At 40.1% G+C, this 14,654-nt stretch overlaps 1 pseudogene; it reads left to right on the top strand.

Annotated features, from left to right (window-relative positions):
• Nucleotides 1-4,728: 4,728 nt before the first annotated feature.
• LOC134628006 (taste receptor type 1 member 3-like) lies at nucleotides 4,729-9,013 on the top strand (annotated as a pseudogene).
• The last annotated feature ends 5,641 nt before the right edge of the window (nucleotides 9,014-14,654 follow it).

Here is a 14,654-nt window from a genome sequence, read left to right as displayed (position 1 = left end):
GTGTTATTTTAATATACTGTATTTTCCGCACTATAAGGCGCACTTAAAATCCTTTAATTTTCTGAAAAATCAACAGTGTGCCTTATGTATGAATTCTGGTTGTGCTTACTGACCTCGAACCGATTTTATGTGGTACACAGCGCTAAAAAATCTGTCAAAAAATGTATTAGTACGACTTTGGTAAGTGACGAAGCCGCACCGCTTGATGGATTGTCGGAGCATTACGGCTACCGACGTCAGGAGCCTCGCAGAGTAATCTAGGTCCAAAACTCCATCCCCTTCAGGTCCAAAACACTGCGGCATCACTGAGAGTTAAAAACTGTCTAAATTCTTTCATCTTTAATAAAATGATCAGCGTTCTTGCTTTACCAGGTGTAACAATTAAGTTTAATATCCAGGCATCCATGAAAAAAAAATTATTAAATTTAACGGAGTTAGATGTTAGCAGGAAGTTAGCTCGCTAGTTTCCATCTAAAAATGATATAGCATGTTCTGACTGACAGATTTCTGAAAAAATTAAAACACAACTCTGCTGTCACTTCAGACATAAATGAAGACAGAAAACTAAACAGCAGTGATGTTTGTAGGGTTACTAAGATAAGATAAGATAAGATAACCTTTATTAGTCCCACACGTGGGAAATTTGTTTTGTCACAGCAGGAAGTGGACAGTGCAAAAGTTATGAAGCAAAAATTAGAATAAAATAAAATAAGAATAAATACAGTGTACAACTGTACAGAATAGAATAAAATAAAATACTATATACAGTAGAATAAAATAGAATAAACTATGCAATAAGATAAAAATAGAATACAAATGTTATATACAACTCAGTAAAAATACAACGATGCCAGAAAAGATTATTGCACATTAGTGTTATTGCACATGTGTGGATGTGTGTGTTGATCAGTTGGAGTCTTTGTTGTGCAGTCTGACAGCAGTGGGGAGGAAAGACCTGCGAAATCTCTCCATCCCACACCGTGGGTGCCGCAGTCTCCCACTGAAGGAGCCGCTCAGTGCTGTCACAGTCTCATGCATGGGGTGGGAGATGTTGTCCAACAGGGATGACAGCTTAGCCACCATTCTCCTGTCACTCACCACCTCCACTGGGTCCAGAGGGCATCCTAGAACAGAGCTGGCCCTGCGGATCAGCCTGTTCAGTCTCTTCCTGTCCCCAGCAGAGATGCTGCCGCCCCAGCAGACCACACCATAAAAGATGGCTGAGGCCACCACAGAGTGGTGTTGGAAGTTGGAAGTTGGACTAACTGGTATATAATGATGTGCTACGTGATCACTAGTGACACAGTCATGTTAGGATACAATAAACACAGTGAAGCTGGGGGATGAACGCTAACTTTTTTCCACTCAACACGAGTTAAGGTGAGGGTTCCCAATGGTTGGGAACAAATGCAATCGCATGGCAGGATGCTGTAAACGGACCAAACTTCAATCAGAAGAACAACTGAGATAATCCATCCACAATATGATGTTAGTCATTAATATACTGCAACAACATGGGAATAGAGCAACTGCAAGAGAATTCATCATTAATGACTCAATGGTACGGAAGTGGAGGAAGCAAGAAGAATGAGTTGAGTAAAGTTTGACTTATCTGACTGTTTTGTTTCGCTTAATGCGCCTTATAATCCGGTGCGCCTTATGTATGAAAACAGACCCGTTCATCGACAGTGCGCCTTATAATCTGGTGCGCCTTATTGGAGCCTTATTGAGTCACTGACTATAATTTGCTTTTAATCTTTTAACAGCAGATTTCATGTTGTATAACTGACAGGTTTTTTTTTCTTTGTTGTATTCATACTTGCAAGTTGTGAAATTAAATATTGGAGAATGAACTACATTGTGCGATATTTGACTTTGAAATATAGAAGAAAAAAACTACATCTACATTCAGCACAAATGTAAGCACAGCACAATGTGTCATTTAAACGAGAACACACTAGTTGTTCACATTAATTTGTACTGAGGTAGTCTGGGAAATCATGGCATATCAAAAATGAAATCATGGCGTGAGTTAATAATTCAAATATATACATTTTTTTCTAAACCTAAAAAAAATTAGCTAAAACTCATTAAACTGAAGGCTGAGTTGTATGTCCACTGCAGGATTCTGCAGCTATAGTGGGGGCCATTATGTCGGTTGCCTTTTGTGGATGAGCAACATTGCATGCAAAACAAAACAAAACAACATCTGAAGCCAATAGGGAGGTAAAGTGATATGTATGAAAAAAGATCTTAATATAATGGTTATTATCAACATCACCCATATTAGCGCGACCAGTTATTAATGCATTTCTTTGGTTAAAAATGGCATCAACAACAGAAAAACAATAAGTATAAATTTCCTCAAAAATGGCTAAAGTTAGCAAAAGCAAAAACAACATCAACAGGCAAGGTTTTGATCTCAGTAAGCAGGTGGGAAGGCATAAGTGCTTATGTGATGATGGATGCCAAAGAGAAACAAATTTTAAACCACAAACAAATGTCTGGAAAATTCTCCGGAAAGATGAATACCACCAACACGGCACACACACACACACACGAAATGTGCAAAGTCAGCCTTTACTTCTAGTTACATGTTGATAAAATGCAATAGTTTAACTATATGAAAACTGTTGAGGTCAATAAAAGTGTGTTACGCAATTTCCACATATAATAGTCTGAATTTTAAAATGTCCAACACGATTGAAAATGTTTCATTTAATAATTTTAAAACTGTCATATCCATATCCATATGTACATTTTTGGTTTTGTTTATGACTTGCTCTTCCTAAAGTGTCAGGGTGGGCGGTCAGGCAAAGGAGGACATATGATTTACAGGTGAATTTGCCTAAAACCATCGCCCATGATGCGCTGACATATAAGCACATTGACGCTTTCTGGGTTCTGTCTCCTGCTTATCGGCATCATGGCTTCACATTTTATTCTGCTGGCTTTGTGCTGTTTCTTTAAACCTGCTGGAATGCAGTTCAACTGCCTTTAAGTGGGGATCTGGAAGCAAAATCTATCCTGGAAGGTAATTTATTTTTTTCTAATTTATAGACCATAGTACACAATTCAGAATCAAGGTTATAAATAATAATAAAAATAATTTACATATTTACAGCTGTCTGAGGCTTTAAGGAACACTTCTGTTAACATCAATGGCACACGTAAAGAGTTTGACCAACATAGCAACCCGAACATAGGATATGATGTGATTCAGTGGGTCTGGACAAACTCATCTCAAGTGGATTTCAGAACTGTGGGAGAATATTCTGACCAAGAACTGCACATCTGCATGAATCTCTTTGTATGGCATACCGCAGAGGTAACTTTTGTAATGAAGTAAAATATTGGTTGCATTACAGCTTGATAATGATTAGATAATAATAGAGAGGATAAAGAAAAGAGAAATAATGAAAAAGTAAGTATTTACACATTAAGTATCAAAGTAATAGCTGAGTTCATATTGGTACTTTGGGGTGCACTTGGTTGGGCCCAATGGACAAAGAAAAAGAAACTGGAGTAGAAGAAATGAATTAAAAAAACAAGGTGAAAAAGATACTTATAGATTGTTTAGATGTTATTACAAATTTGGTCTGTTTATAATTATATAGTTACATATAAACTGTTTACTTCATGGTGGTGTAATATAAAATAGATGTAACACTCATACTTGATAAATGAATTCAACAAATACAAATATTTTCTTCTGGTCTTAGAATTGTAAATGTAGGAAATAACAATAGTAAGGAAATCAGTATACCGTATTTTTCGGACCGTAAGGCACACCGGATTATAAGGCGCACTAAGCGAAACAAAACAGTCAAATATCGCACAATGTAGTTCATTGTCCAATATTTAATTTCACAACTTGCAAGTATGAATACAACAAAGAAAAAAAAACCTGTCAGTTATACAACATGAAATCTGCTGTTAAAAGATTAAAAGCAAATTATAGTCAGTGACTCAATAAGGCTCCAATAAGGCGCACCAGATTATAAGGCGCACTGTCGATGAACGGGTCTGTTTTCATACATAAGGCGCACCGGATTATAAGGCGCATTAAGCGAAACAAAACAGTCAGATAAGTCAAACTTTACTCAACTCATTCTCCTTGCTTCCTCCACTTCCATACCATTGAGTCATTAATGTTGAATTCTCTCGCAGTTGCTCTATTCCCATGTTGTTGCAGTATATTAATGACTAATGTCGTATTGTGGATGGATTATCTCAGTTGTTCTCCTGATTGAAGTTTGGTCCGTTTACAGCATCCTGCCATGCGATTGCATTTGTTCCCAACCATTGAGAACCCTCACCTTAACTCTTGTTGAGTGGAAAAAAGTTAGCGTTCGTCCCCCAGCTTCACTGTGTTTATTGTATCCTAACATGGCTGTGTCACTAGTGATCACGTAGCACATCATTATATACCAGTTAGTCCAACTTCAGTAACCCTACAAATATCACTGCTGTTTAATTTTCTGTCTTCATTTATGTCTGAAGTGATAGCAGAGCTGTACAATTAAATTTTTTCAGAAATCTCTCAGTCAGAACATGCTATATCATGCTTAGGTAACTAGCGAGCTAACTTCCTGCTAACTTCTAAATTTAATAAATTCTGTTTTCATGGATGCCTGAATGTTAAATTTTATTGTTACACCTGGTAAAACAGCAACGCTGATCATTTCATTAAAGATAAAGAATTCAGACAGTTTTTAACTCTCAGTGATGCCGCAGTGTTTTGGACCTGAAGCGGACGGAGTTTTGGACCCAGATTACTCTGCGAGGCTCCTGACGTCGGTAGCCATAATGATCCGACAATCCATCACGCGGTGCGGCTTCGTCACTTACACAATCCCACATAGCAAAATTGGTATGGCCCGGATCTGGCCCACACAATGTGCTGTACCACATAAAATCGGTTCGAGGTCAGTGAGCACAACCAGAATTCATACATATGGCGCACCGGATTATAAGGCGATTTTAGGTGCACCTTATAGTGCAGAAGATATGGTAATGCACACGTGTTACTGCTTTTGACAAAAGGCATGCTGTGGAAGCCAGCCAGAGATTAATAACAAGTATGATTCAATGCAGAGAGGTCTATTAACACATAGTGAGTGAGAGAGGTGATTGAAGAAGAAATATTCAATGCATCATGGCCTACACCTATTGCAGCATAACTAATTAAAGATTCAGGGTCACCTGCTCCAGCCCTAACGGTATGCTTTAGCAAAAAGGAAAGTTTTAAACTTAATCTTAAGTTTAAATTAGTGTTCTTTCTTTTTCTTTTTTACCCCAATTTGCAGGTTCCTGTGTCCACCTGTTCTGCCAGCTGTGACATAGGCCAGGTCCGCAGGGTCAAAGGCTTCCAGTCCTGCTGTTTTGACTGCATTGACTGTTTGGCAGGAACTTACCAGGCAAATGAGGGTAAAGTGGTTGTCCACTCTTGTCAGAGATATGTGACCTTGCATATTTGCATCGTTGTCAAAGGATAGATAAAAGATTCATGTCAAGCTGTTATTTAAATATATTAAGCCAGCAGGTTAATTTAATATAGCATTTGAAAAAGGAAATATAATAAATCTGTTTCTGGCTTAGTAAAAATCTACTTGCCAGCACCTCTAGAGTCCATGTAGCATAATATATTAATATACTATCGCTAATTTTAATATATTTTTTAATAGAGATTGACAGACCACGTGACTTTCACACATTGCATTGTGGGTACGAGTGGCAACAAAATCAAAACACTGCATCAAGCGCTAGCATTTCCAGCACCGGTAATCATTAATTCTGCGGGTTTAATCCCTACTTGCATTTTATTTGCCCCCAAAACAGTTATGTACAAAACGACAGAGAACACAGCAGGTCCGTACAAAGACAGACTTGACGAAAAGGCAAAAAAAAAAAAAAGTACGAGGAAAAAATCAAAGGAGTGAAAGGGTTAGACCCATACCAGAATACAGAGTGGAGTAAGGACGTTAGCGTGCTGCCCAACTTTCATCACGCACATATTTATTATTATATGGTCCTAAGTGTGAGTGCATACACTCACAAAATGTTTACTAACTTCAGATCCCTGCAACAAGCCCAGGTCTAGTTTACTTTGGTGATTTGGACTATTCCATTTCACAGCTGTTGTTACATTTTTTTCCTTTATCTCCTGTACAGGCCAACGCAATCTATTTGTCGTTTCAGGTTGTAGTATTACACAACATTTTCAGATCTAATAGAAATAAAATAAGTGTTTCGTAATTCATTCAATGTATTGTCTTTATTTATAATTGGCATTATTGTTTCATTCTATTATAGAATCTTACAAGAAAGAGGCAAAATGGTATTCCATCCATCCATCCATCCATCTTCTTCCGCTTTATCCGGGGCCGGGTCACGGGGGCAGCAGCCTAAGCAGAGAAGCCCCGACCTCCCTCTCCCCAGCCACCTCCTCTAGCTTATCCGGGGGAACACCAAGGCGTTCCCAGGCCAGCCGAGAGATATAATCTCTCCAGCGTGTCCTGGGTCTGTCCCACTGGGAGGAGGTGTCCCGGGCCTCCTCCCGGTGGGACATGCCCGGAACACCTCACCTAGGAGGCGCCCAGGAGGCATCCTTGTCAGATGCCCGAACCACCTCAGCTGGCTCCTTTCGATGTGGAGGAGCAGCGGCTCTACTCTGAGCCCCTCCCGGATGGCTGAACTTCTCACCCTATCTCTAAGGGAGAGGCCAGCCACCCTTCGGAGGAAGCTCATTTCCGCCGCTTGTATCCGCGATCTCGTTCTTTCGGTCATTACCCACAGCTCGTGGCCATAGGTGAGGGTAGGGACGTAGATCGACCGGTAAATTGAGAGCTTCGCTTTTACACTCAGCTCTCTCTTCACCACAACGGACCGGTGCAGCGTCCGCATCACTGCAGCCGCAGCACCAATCCGTCAAGTATCACGGGGTCTTGTTCGTGAGTGATGGGAGAAGGGAGCAGGAAAATGCTATTCCATTATGCTTTATTAGCTGCTTCGGTGAAAAACAAATCAACAATGCAAAAAAAAAAACATTGCAAAATAACATACTGGAAAACAGTTATTCATCACTTGATTACTTCAATACAACCCTTGGGCACATATATGCGGGACTTTTCGTGGCTGTTTTGATATCGCTCTCTCTCTTAACCGATCAAATCTCGCTGTGGTAGCAGCTTTAAACTCTGTATGACCCAGGTTGATAGAGGGTGCCCAGTCTGGATCGCATTCCAGCATTTTGTAGGCTGGTTTTCCTACAAAACACAACAAACATTAGCCCGCAAAGCCACAGTGAACAAAGCAGCATAGCGCAACGAATTCAATTCAAATCAATATAAGGCTTATTTGTAACCTACCTACATCAACAATTATGTTATGATAAATTACGTAATAACTACAACAGAAGACTTGCCTTTGTGGAAATGCTTGGAGCAGACTAACATGTGAGCTGGAGTGTTCTGGGACGTTATATTTGGTCTTCGAATGGCTGCAATCCAGGCCATCCATCGGCTCTGTGTTACATCGGAAACATGGCTTGAACAATTTCTCTTCCACGACGTAATCTGATAAAAACCGATCTCTTTACCCGTTGTCTTCCCATGGATGTCATGCGACCGGCTATTGCAGTTAATAATACAACAACTTCTTGCCATTCTTTGTGTTTCTTTTTATCGCTGTGTGACTGTTTTCATGTGAAAGCCTGTGTGCGCTAGTACCGCTTGCCACTCGTACCTACAATCCTTTGCGGTTTTACCCCGGAAATGACGTCACATTTTCAATCTCTGTTAAGCCATATTTTTGTGCTTTCTCACTCATAGATGATATCCAGTGTACTAAGTGTCCCGACCGTCAGTGGTCCCAGCATCGCAGCACAAACTGCACTGACCCCATCTTTAAGTTTTTTGAGTGGCACAGCCAGGATGCTGTGATAATGATGTTGGCCGTGACACTGCTGCTGTCAGGATGCGGTGGGTGTCGTGTTCCTGATGCACCGAGGAACCCCCCTGGTAAAGGCTTCTGGGGGTCCCTTGAGTTTTGTTGCTGTGCTTGGCCTGATGGGAGCATGCCTCAGTCTGCTGCTTTTCCTGGGGGAGCCCAGGGATTTGGTGTGTCATCTTCAGCTGCCCTTCACTTTCATTTTCCAAACTGCCACTTTCTCCATTATTCTGTCCATCTCACTACAGGTGAGGAAACATTTGTGAAATACTGCCCCACAATGTGCAGTGTGCAGAAACTACAGAATCAGCTTTACTGAGAGAAAAAAGTTTGAACTGTCCCAGCTGAGAGGCATAATATAATAAAGTATATAACAGTCTGAAAGTGTGAAAGTTTTTTAATTCTATGTTCTTATGATTTTTTCATCTGTTTTGTTTTTGTAATTTTAGGAGATATATATCATAAATATGGTGTAGTGGTTAGCACTCTGGACTCTTAAGTGGAAACTGCTAAGATTGTGTCTGGTGCACCTTCTAGAAAACACAGAGACTTGGTGGTGGAATAAGAAAGAACATACCTGAAAGAAGACGAAGGCAAAGAAAAAGTGGGACAGTCAGGAACATGAAGAAAGTAGACAGGAGTACTCTTAGGCTTCGTGCATGGCAAAGAGAAATGCGAAAAAGGCAAAGGAAAATGTTTATAGTGAGCTGTGTGGAAGGCTGGACACTAAGGAAAGATTATTATTAGTGGTAGTAGTAGTAGTAGTAGTAATAATAATACTAATAACAATAATAATAATAACAAAGTAAAAATAAAAACTAAAACAATTAAAAAAAATCATTACTATCAAGAGATAATGAAACATTTTAGAAGACTGCTGAAGTTAAGACTTTTAGGACATACTGCAGTTTGGATGTTAGCTTTTCTTTTCAAACAGATACTCTACGTGACAGAGTTCCCAGAGATGGCTGCCCCTCACCTGCATATGAAAGGCAGAGATCTGCTGCGCTGTGCAGGCTGGTCTCTGTGGCTGGTTTGTTCCAAAAGTGCCTTCGTTGTCTGAATATGTGCCGATGGTCCCATCAGCTCTCTGTGAACAATTTCTAAACTACTTCACTGATAAAATCTCTCAAATCCTCACTCCCCCCAGTGTTGAGCCCTGCTCTCACTGGGAAATGTGCTTCAACTTTTCATCAGTTTGAGCCAGTGTCACTCTGTACACTTAAGCAAATTGTCGAGCAACTGAAAAATACTAGTTCTGCACATGATACTCTTCCGCCTCGCATTGTGAAGGATGGCTTTGATGTAATTGGGCCCAGTATCTTATTTTTAATGAACTCATCATTGTCTTCTGGCTATGTTCCCTCTGTTTTTAAACATGCTATAGTGCAACCCGCTCTTAAAAAAAGGTGCCTTGAGCATTGTGACCTCGTTAATTATAGGCCGATATCCAAACTTCCGTTCCTCTCCATAATCTTAGAGAAGATAGTTCTCTCGCAACTCCAGGCTTACCTGGATGCGCATGACATTGAAATAAATTTCAATCTGGTTTTAAACCACACCACAGCACCGAAACAGCTTTGCGAAGAGTCCTTAATGATCTTCTCTTAATTACTGATTCAGGGCATTCTGCTGTATTAGTCTTATTGGATTTGTCCTCAGCTTTTGATATGGTCGACCATAATATTTTATTAACGAGGTTAGAACGCACTGTGGGCATTCAGGGTGAAGCCCTTAACTGGTTCAAATCATACCTTTTGAACAGGTCTTTCTCTGTTACCTTGGGTACTTATTCTTCCTCAACTGCATCCTTATGCTGTGGTGTGCCCCAAGGCTCTGTGCTTGGCCCAATGTTATTCTCATTATACATGCTAACCCTAGGCTTAATCTTTGAAAAATATAACATTTCTTATCACTGCTATGCCGACGACATACAAATATATTTTCAATTAAATGATGACGACATTGCTCCATCGTTGCACTGCTTCCTAGAGTGCATGAAGTCAGAGAATGGCTTCATGCACTCCTTTATCCTGAATGAAAAGAAAACTTAAATTGTGGTGTTTGGCAACCATATCCTCACCTCCTGATTGGTACTAGAAAGCATGCCTCTATCATCCGCGTTCTTGCTGATTTGCATTGGTTACCCATAAAATATCGTATCGAATTTAAAATATGGTTGCTCAAGTTTAAAATTATAAATAATTTAGCCCCTAGCTATCTTGTCGATCTCCTTAGTCCATATGTCCCTGAGCGAGCCCTCAGGTCTTCAGCCCAATTACTCTTGGCTCAGTCTAGATCTAGGCTACGTCCACACGTACCCGGGTATTTTTGAAAACGCAGATTTTTCTATGTGTTTACACCTTTCATACACACGTAAACGGCGTTTTCGGTCACTGAAAACAGAGATTTTTAAAAACGCCTGCCAGGGTGGATATTTTCGAAAACTCAGTTTTTGCATTTACGTGTGGACGAGGAAAACGGAGAAAACGCAGCATCAAAGGTGTGCGCATTTTTTGACATCACACTGTGCGCCACGTTATTGTTTCGGTGAAATGAATTTCTACAATGGCGGACTTACACAAAATACTGTTACTGTTACTCTCTGCAGTGTTTAAATGCTTACATATACACACACATCTTTTTTTACTCTTTCCCACCCAGGCTTCTAGACTTCTGATTGGCCAACATTTCTACACGGTTAGGAATATATCGCCACCTGTTGTTTTGGCATGTTCCTAGCAGAGTGTACCTTCATTGTTGCGTTTACGTGTGGACAGGATTTTTTTTAAAAACAAAATCGGAAAATCTCCGTTTTCAAAAATACCCGTGTACATGTGGACGTAGCCTAGACTTAAATCTAGGGGTGACCGTGCTTTTGCCCTGGTTGCACCTAACCTGTGGAACAACCTTCCCATCGCTATCCATCCGTCAGATTCCATTTTATCTTTTAAATCCCGTTTAAAAACTCACTTATTTAACCTAGCTTTTCCATCTAGTTAGTGTCCCTATTTTATATTTGGCTCAATTTTTTATCTATGTACTTTATCTTTTAGTTATATCTGTTCTTAGTAACTTTGTTCTTATATTCCCTTTTATTCCTGTATAATTAGTGCCCTCAACCTGCTGACATCTGTGGTACTACACCTGTGATGTAGATCATGGGCCTGTACTCTACAAAATGCACTAGATTATAATAATCATTGTTTCTCAGTTACTCTGCAATCATGTAATACATACAGCAAATAACATAGAAAGAATGCTTTGCGTTTATTTAGCAACACTTAGTCTACAATACGTTCTTACTTGTACATGAGCTTTTATGAAAGAATTATTTGTCAGGAATGTTGTTTTGTTTGTCATAACAGCATGAACTGAATAACTGCAATTAAACATACGGTGTGACAAAAGTGTACTATGAGGTATTTTATTTGAATATGTAACCCATATCAACTACACCCTGTCACATGACCCACGTCAGCTGATTTGAGGTCCCTCTCCTGATTTGCTCCTTCCACGTCGCAGTACTATGAAAACCGGCTGTGGAGGGATACTTCCGGGTTCGACTCCTGCTGTGGCTGTAAGCTTATGGCGTTTAGAACGGCGTTGGAAAACAAAGCGTTTTCTCCCCTCAATTCGTCTATAAAATTGTATCACCTCAGTGGTCAGGTTTTTTTTTTCCCCCTTTTGAACTGATCTTCTTCATATTGAAGTGGCGAGCCGGTAGGACCATTCTTTGTTTTTTCCCCTCTTTTCCCCCGCTTTGCCGTCTTTGGATTACGGACATATTTTTCCCCATTGTATGAAGCTGGACCCTAAGGAGGAATACCTTAAAAGTGAACTATAAAAAGAAACTTTAACAAAGGACCAAAAGGACTCTTAACAAAAAGGACTCTTGCACTGAAAAATCACATTGATTTCTTATTTAATTGTGGGCATTTATTTATGTTGTGTGTTGTATTAATTATTTTGTTCCATTTCCCCTTTCCCCCATTTATTCAATATATTTTTTTTGGTACAAGATATTGCAGTCTTTGGTCTCGTCATTCACACCATCTAGGCTCCATAAAGAACTATTTCTTCTGCGCATCAGTCAGTAAACTCACCCATTGCAATAAAACTAGCCCTTAAATAACTATGCGTTACAAATATATGATACGTATATATTTTCACAGTGTAGAAATTCATCGTTAGAAATAGAAATTCTGCACTCAGTGCATCCATCCATCCATTTTCTGCCACTTATTTACATCTGGGTTGTTGGATCAACAACCTCAGCATCCCAGGCTACGTCCACACGTACACGGGTATTTTTGAAAACGGAGATTTTCCGTTTTTGTTTTAAAAAATAATCCCGTCCACACGTAAACGCAGAAATGAAGGAAAACGCTGCTAGGAACATGCCAAAGCAACAGGTGGCGATATATTCCTAACCGTGTAGAAATGTTGGCCAATCAGAAGTCTAGGAGCCTCGGTGGGAAATAGTAAACAAAGATGGGGCATAGAAGCAGAACCGAGTCCTATGTGTGGAGGGACAGTAACTGTGTGTGTATATGTAAGCATTTAAACACTGCAGAGAGTACAATTAACAGTAACAGTATTATAGAAATTCATTTCACCGAAACAATAACGTGGCGCACAGTGTGACGTCAAAAATGGCGCACACCTTTGACGCTGCGTTTTCTCCGTTTTCCTCGTCCACACGTAAATGCAAAAACTGAGTTTTCGAAAATATCCACCCTGGCAGGCGTTTTTAAAAATCTCTGTTTTCAGTGACCGAAAACGCCGTTTACATGTGGACGAAAGGTGCAAACGCATAGAAAAATCTGCGTTTTCAAAAATACCCGGGTACGTGTGGACGTAGCCCCAGATGCCTAGACCTCCCGTGTCCCAGTCACTTCCTCTTCCTCTAGCTCATCTGGGGGAAAATCCTATTCCTAAAGGCCAGTCATCCTTCAGAAAAGATTTAATTTGCTTTATTTTCATTTAGCACTACCTCAAAGACGCAATGTGGAAGGCAATTACTTTGCACAAGCTCACATGAAGATTCATCAGTCAGTAGAGTTTTTGATGTGCTGAGGTATATTCCCCACATGGGGAGCTAGAATGGTGGCGAGGTACTTGGAAATGTTGTAGGTGGCTGTTTATACTGCTAACAGTGGGTCTGAGCGGGCCTTCTCCTTTGTGGATCTTCGGACGTTCATATATGCAAAGTATAGTATCCCCTGGGTACAGACAGTGGCACAAAAATTCAATTGTGCAGTGGAGCGAGGAGTGCTCAGACCTCTACATTTGGAGAAACCAAACAGCCACTCTATAAATGCATGGCACAACATAGAAGAGCCACCTCGACAGGAGAAAACTCAGCTGTACAACTGCATCTAAAGGATAATGGTCACTCTTTCAAGAATGCCAATGTTCACATTTTGAACAGAGAAGGAAGATGGTTTGAAAGAGGACTGAAAGAAGCCATCTATGTCCACTGTGATCGCCCATACTTGAAAAGAGGAGGTGCCTTACGACATCAGTTGTCTGTCAGTTACAATGTTGTTTTTGTTAAATCAAAAGACACGACGGCGTAGTCTCATCCAAACGCTTTATTCCTTACGCCATGTTTTTCCGCTCACTCACAACTAAAACTCCTCGCGGGCAACAGTACTCTTGCGATATAACAGAAAATAACAAGTTAACAATCTCCCTCTTTCTTTTAGAAAAATAAAAAATAAAATAAAAGTATAAACACACCCCTGTAAACATTTGTGTACATATATTTATATAAACAAAAAAAATGCTTAAAGCATACTATCATTGCACACAGTAAACAATAGTGCATTTTAATGCAAAGACAACTTTGTAAACAAAGGATTACAGTATCCAGAGTCCTTCATCTAGTGCCTTTAGAAGGGTTAAAGGTGAAACTCCCTTTTTTGTCAGACAATCAGCAAGTTGGGATTTTGAATCTGACCAACAAACCTGTTTGATTTTCTTGGCTTGTATGAGCTCTTTAATGCTGCTCATTTCTAGCCTCAGTCTCTTCTCTGTAACCTGCTTCATAGACTTGAGTGCATCAAACAAGGATGTCAGTCACACAGATCAAAGGAAGAGCGTTCAGACCAGTGTTACCAGTTGTAAGCTCAGAAAAAAGTGTTGCCAGGAAGACAGCACTGTCTATTCCATCTGACATGGCAAGAGTTTCTCCTGCCAGTGTACTTCTGACCACACGCCTGATTTTTTTAGACTGCCAAAAGAGAGGACAAAACTTTCCTCCTTTACCCATAAGGACGATTCATGCCCCTCCTTGAGTACCGCCATCAGGAAGGTTGCCAAATGAAGCGTCACTGAAAACAACCAATGCCAAATCCTCACTGTTACCCAAATGCTGAAACTTAAGAGTCACTTTCTCTGCCTTAAGTTTACGGATAACGTTGTTCACTTCATGAATAGACTGCACAGTTGCATCTTTGATATTAGATCCAAGGCTGCATGTGTCAAACATAACATCTGGCCTCGTTTGTTTGGCAACCCACAAAATCTGTCCTATTTTTGACCTGAGTTGCTCACGTTCTGTTTCACTTAAGGAAGCATCCCTCTGTACAGCCCGTGCTGCTTGTAACTGAACCGGTTGTAGGTTGTCAATGTAAAGTTGTTGATGTACCTCTATTACATCATTAACTGTACAAATATCCATACCAACATAAGAAAAG

This window comes from Pelmatolapia mariae, linkage group LG5 (assembly GCF_036321145.2).
Source record: "Pelmatolapia mariae isolate MD_Pm_ZW linkage group LG5, Pm_UMD_F_2, whole genome shotgun sequence".
Lineage (NCBI taxonomy): Eukaryota > Metazoa > Chordata > Actinopteri > Cichliformes > Cichlidae > Pelmatolapia > Pelmatolapia mariae.
This window is presented reverse-complemented; position numbering and strand designations above follow the sequence as displayed.